General features: G+C 65.8%; 1 pseudogene; it reads left to right on the top strand.

Moving 5' to 3' along the window:
* Window positions 1-3,507: 3,507 nt before the first annotated feature.
* On the top strand, window positions 3,508-4,018 carry LOC139765052 (ribosome-binding ATPase YchF-like; annotated as a pseudogene).
* The last annotated feature ends 718 nt before the right edge of the window (window positions 4,019-4,736 follow it).

A 4,736-nucleotide genomic window follows, 5' to 3' on the forward strand; every position in this document is an offset into this window, starting at 1 on the left:
GGCCGCGCTTCTATGGCTTCAGCTACTCGCCCGACGGGGATCTGGACGCCCTGCGCAAAGTTCAATGGGCGCGGTATCGAGGCGCCCAGACCGCCAACGGCCGTCATGCAGGCCACGGCGCTGGACGTTTTCGCTGGAGGGACGGCTGTGGGTGCAGGACCATCTGGCCGTGGTGGCGGGCGGTTCCTATGGAAGTGCGACGCGCGCCTTCAGGGACCGTTAGAACGGCGCCAATGACGCGGACCGACTATGATTGGTCTCGCCGGCGGTCTGGGCCTGTTGTGGCAGGCGGATGATGGCGCGCAGGTCTACCGCCCAATGTCAACCGCTCGGTCGAACCAGCCGACCTACGGGCGTCGGTGGCCGCGCCCGCTGGACCGGCTTCACCCCCGTGAAGGTTCGACGCCTGGACCGGCGAATCGGCGCACGCGGCGGCGTTGGTCCCCTAGCCTGGGACATCGCCGCCTTATCGCAGCGCCATCCAAGGGGCGAGATGTCTGAATTCATCACCGGCCCTGAATCCCGCCGCCACATCAACGCCGACCCGACCATTCATCAAGGATATAGAGGCGGGTTTGGACTGGCGCCTGCCGTTCGGAACTGGGCGTTGCTTGGAGGTGGTCGGCGGCGCTAGCTGCGCTGACTACGCCTGGAGCGTATTTCCGTTCGAACGGCGACGCCGCGTTGGGGCGACAACCGCCTGCCGGTCGTGCCGAGCTAGCCTATCGGGCCGATCTGACGTGGCGGGCATCCGTCGGGGGTCTTTTTCTGACGCCCTCCGTGAATGGGCATCAGCGCACCTTACGTCGGGACTACGCCTAACAACACTGAAAATCGCTGACTAGCCGTCTCGGCTGAATGCGGATGGCGGTCGCCTCGTAGGGCCTGACATCTTCGCCGTTGCGCGCAACCTGACCGACAAACGGTATGTGGCGAGTTTTCGGCCATCACCGACGCCCGCCTCGCCTCCACCGCCGTCTTTACCCCGGCGAGGGGCGCGCCGTCTTCGTCGGCCTGAGAATGGCCTACTGATGGTGACGCGGTCTTCTCCCGCTCCGCTGTCCCGGGCCTATCGTGCCGTCTGGCGCTGGCACTTTACGGGGCGTGCTGGTCATGCCCTTCCTGATGCTGCTGGCCCTGACGGGCGCTCTGTATCTGTTCAAGGACGAGATCGATCAGGCCGTCTATCGCCCCATGATCCAGGTCGCGGATGGCCCCGGTCAGGCCCGCCCGACGCTGGCTGACGGCGGCGGCCGGAGCGGGTTGAAGCGTGCCGCCAATATCCTGGTCCCCCTTCGCGGGGATCAGGCGGTTCGCGTCCGCGTCGATCGTCCTGTCGGCTGCAGAAAACCGTTTCGTCGATCCCCATACGGCCCGGGTCACCGGCGTCACCGCTATGGCGGACGTGATGGAGACGATCAAGGGCCTGCATTCCCTCAGCCTGTTCGGAGGGCCATGAACATCTGGTCGAGATCGTCGCGGGCTGGACCATCATCCTGTTCGCCCGGGGATCTATCTATGGTGGCCGCGCGGGCGGGCGGTTCGCGGTGTCAAGCCCACGACCGTTGATGTGCAGCGCCGTCCGTTCTGGCGCGACCTGCACGCTTGACCGGCTTCTTTGTGGGCGGGGTGGTGTTGTTTTGGCGGTGACGGGAATGCCCTGGTCCGCCGTCTGGGGCGACCGCTTCATGGCTGTGGTGCGGAGACGGGTCTGGGCGCCCGCCTGCCCCCGCCGCGCCAATCCGTGGAGCCACGCCAAGCACAACGCGGCGCCCGTCGGCGTCGGCTGGACCCTGCAGAACGCCGTCCTGCACGGCCATGCCGCCCATGATCCAGTCTGGCGCGCGTCATGGCGACGGCCGAGTCGCAGAAACTGGCGCGTCCCTATGTCGTCAACATTCCCTCCACGCCCGATCTGGCCTGGACCGTGGCGCGCGTCAGACGCGAAGGCGAGGACGCCCGCAGTTCTTATGTGGACGGCCAGACCGGCGCCGTCCTGGCCGACGTCCGCTGGAGCCAGTTCGGCCTCGGCGCCAAGGCCTTTGAATGGGGCATCGCCGTCCATCAGGGAATGCAGTACGGCCAGGTCAACGCATCATCATGCTGGCGGGGCTGCATCGGAGTCTGGGTGCTGGCGATCGCGGTCTGGTCATGTGGTGGAAACGCCGTCCGCCGGAATGAAGCCGCACGACTGGGCGCGCGCCGATCGCTCCGCCGGCGCCCGCGTCCGCACCGCCGTTCTGGGGATCGTCATTCCCCTTTCATCCTCTATCCCTGACGGGACTGAGCCTCCTGGCCGCCCTGCTGTCCTCGACATGGATCGTGCGCAGGCTGGCTGCTGCGCCCGACCCGCGACTTTCTGAAAGGACCTTCCGACATGAAACGCATCGCAAATCCTCAGCGCCCTGCCCGCCTGTGCTGATCAACGCCTGCAGCCCGGAGCCCGCCCGCTCGACGCCGACGAGCCAAGCCCGTCGCAGAGGTCACCGTCTCGAAGCCTGGTGCCGCCCTGCCGAACGGCGCGCAGGCGGGCGCCTGCTACGTCACCCTGATTTCGGAAGCGAATGACAGTTGATGGGCGGCAAGACCCCGCGCGCCAGCGAACTTCAGGTCCACGAGATGAAGACCGAAAACGGCGTCATGAAGATGAACCAGATATGACTGGCATGGATCTGAAAACAGGGTCAGGCGGTCATGCTGGCGCCCGGCGGCGCCCACCTGATGCTGATCGGCTGACGTGAGCCTTGGTCGCCGGCGAGACGGATCCCTGACGCTGGAGTTACGCCGCCGCCCCCGCCGTGCGGTCGAGGGCGACCGTGGGTCAGCGCCTTCCATCAACGACGGACACGGCGCTCATTAAGCCGTTATTGAAGCGCAAGCCTGACAAACCGGTTCGAACGGGTAAAGGCTCGCGCCTCAAGAGGATACCCAGGGCCCTTAAAGTCGCGATCGTCGGCCTGCCCAATGTCGGCAAGTCCACCCTGTTCAACGCCCTGACCAGACGGCGGCGGCCCAGGCCGCCAACTATCCGTTCTGCACCATCGAGCCGAATACCGGCGACGTGGCCGTGCCGGAGGCGCGCCTGAACGCCCTGGCCGAGATTGCAGGGTCCAAGGAAATCATTCCCGCCCGCATCACCTTCGTCGATGTCGTCCGGCTGGTGCGCGGCGCGTCCAAGGGCGAGGGTTGGGCAACCAGTTCCTGGCCAACATCCGCGACTGCGACGCCGTGGCCTTCGTGGCCCGCTGCTTCGTCGACGGACGACATCACCCACGTCGTAAACCGCATCGACCCCATCGCTGATTGGAGATCATCGAGACGGAGCTGGGATGCTGGCCGACATGGAAAGCCTGGAGCGCCGCGCCCGCAGCTGGAGAAGCGCGCCAAGACCGGCGACAAGGACTCCGGCCTGACGTGAAGCTGGTCGATCTGGCTCTGGCCCAACTGCACGCGGGCAAGCCCGCCCGCACCGCCGAGGTGTCCAAGGAGGACAGAAGGCCTGGGGACATGCTGCAACTGCGACGGCCCTGCCCGCCCTCTATGTCTCCAACGTCGAGGAAGGCAACGCCGACAAGGGCAATGAGCTGTCCGACAAGGTCGCGCCCCCGCGCCGCCCGGACCAACGCCAACTCGGTCGTCATCTCGGCCCAGATCGAAATCCGAGATCGCCGTGCTGGACGACGAGGAGCAGAAGGAGTTCTGGAGACCCTCGGCCTCGAAGAGCCCGGCTGAACCGCCTGATCCGTGAAGCCTACAAGCTGCTGGGTCTGCAGACCTATTTCACCGTCGGCCCGAAAGAGGCCCGCGCCTGGACCATCCCTGTCGGCGCCACGGCCCCAGGCCGCAGGTCGTGATCCACACCGACTTCGAAAAGGGCTCATCCGCGCCGAAACCATCGCCTACGAGGATTCGTGGCCTGCGCGGCGAAGCCAGGCGCGTGAAGCGGGCAAACTGCGCGCCGAGGGGCAAGTCTACGGTCGTCAAGGACGGCGACGTGATGAACTTCCTGTTCAGCTGACCTTTCAAGGGCGTCGTCCGGGAAGGGACGACGCCTCAAGCTCCCACTTGACCCTGCACGCAATAGGCGACAAGCGTGCATCGTGCGATCTGCACGGGGGTGAAATCGGGCATGTCATCTTTGCGAATTCTGAGCGCTGCAATCGCGGTGCTCTTTCGTCTTGCCGAACGCGGCGTCCGCCCAGACTCTCAGCGGCGTGAATCCACCCCTTCATAATCCATGACGCGATTACAGCCGGTCCGGGGATCGGCGTCGAAGGACTGCGCTCGTGGGCAGGCCTTGATCGTGCAACATGCCACCTCGATCCGCGCGGCCCGGCTGGATGCGGACACCCCTCCCTCGCCGGTTTCCGCAAGACCAAGACCTTTGCGGCAGGATCGTCGATGTTCGGCGTCTATTCGGCGACGGGCTGGGCCTATTGCGCCGTCGCTGAAACGACGGCGGCATGGTGGGCGGGCGATGAGTTCGTCTGCTACGAAGATGCCGACAATGGACGGTCAATTCGAAACCGCCATGCACTCCGGCGCACCGTTCTGGGCGTCTCCGTTGTTTGTCTTCCAGTTGGGCCGCAAACAGCGCTGCCCCAACCGGCCCCTACACGATCCTAGCGCCAGAAGATGGCCGGCGGTGGATTATGTCATCACAGCCGCGGTTCAGCGTCCCCGGACACGCGACGCCTCGCTGCCGCTGTCACGGCCGTCACCCTGAAGGGCTGGCT

Source organism: Panulirus ornatus, chromosome 1, assembly GCF_036320965.1.
Source record: "Panulirus ornatus isolate Po-2019 chromosome 1, ASM3632096v1, whole genome shotgun sequence".
NCBI classification, from domain to species: Eukaryota; Metazoa; Arthropoda; class Malacostraca; order Decapoda; family Palinuridae; genus Panulirus; species Panulirus ornatus.